Below are 821 nucleotides of genomic sequence, written 5' to 3' on the forward strand. Positions count from 1 at the left end.
GTTTCACAGTTTTGTTAGATTTGCGCATCCAAGATAATCTTGAGATCCTCCAAGAGAGATACATAAATAAGGGATGATGTGATTGTGTTTCAGAACCTTAAGCGAAGAGCTGTTCCCATTGGCCCTGCGATTGGGACCTTCTAAACTGGGATTAGAGTGTGGCAAGATGTCTAACCCATCAATAACAGAACCTGTGACAAGGGAGGATAGGTCTCTGGGCCCCAAAGGATGCAAAAGTGAGGACTTTATAGGTCTTCAGCAGCTCAGAAAGTCCTTGAGTGCTGGTACTGAATACTCACCAGTGAACACAGTGCTTTAGTGAGCTAAACCCTCCCTGAGTGTCTACACGTCTACAAGGCTGCAGAGTAGGGGTTTCTGGAACATTCTAAAGATATAGATTCCCTGCTTTCCAGGAGTTTACAAGGGATTTTTGTGATGGGAGCTGTGAAAAGCTAGCTTGCTTCTTCTTCTTTTGTTTTTTCTTTAGAAGAATTGTTATTACTATTATTATTCCCATTTTACAGATGAGAAAACAAAGGCCCAGAAAAGAGAATTTAGTAACTTGTCCAATGCAGCAAAGATAGTGAGGAACAGAAATGAGAGTCAATCTCCAGTCTTTACTTCTTTCTCTCTCTTATTGTTTATGGAGAATCAAAAAGACTGCACCTGGGGCTCTCTTTTGTGTTAAACTTTGTTCTTCTTAACAGGATTAAAAATTAACTATGCCTTACCAGGGATTACAGTGTGAATGTAGGGATTCCTGGGTCCTTGGGTAAACGCATTAGAATAGTGATAGTTTTCAGGGTAACCATATTCACTTT

This window comes from Trichechus manatus, unplaced genomic scaffold, assembly GCF_000243295.1.
Source record: "Trichechus manatus latirostris isolate Lorelei unplaced genomic scaffold, TriManLat1.0 scaffold00153, whole genome shotgun sequence".
Classification (NCBI taxonomy): Eukaryota; Metazoa; Chordata; class Mammalia; order Sirenia; family Trichechidae; genus Trichechus; species Trichechus manatus.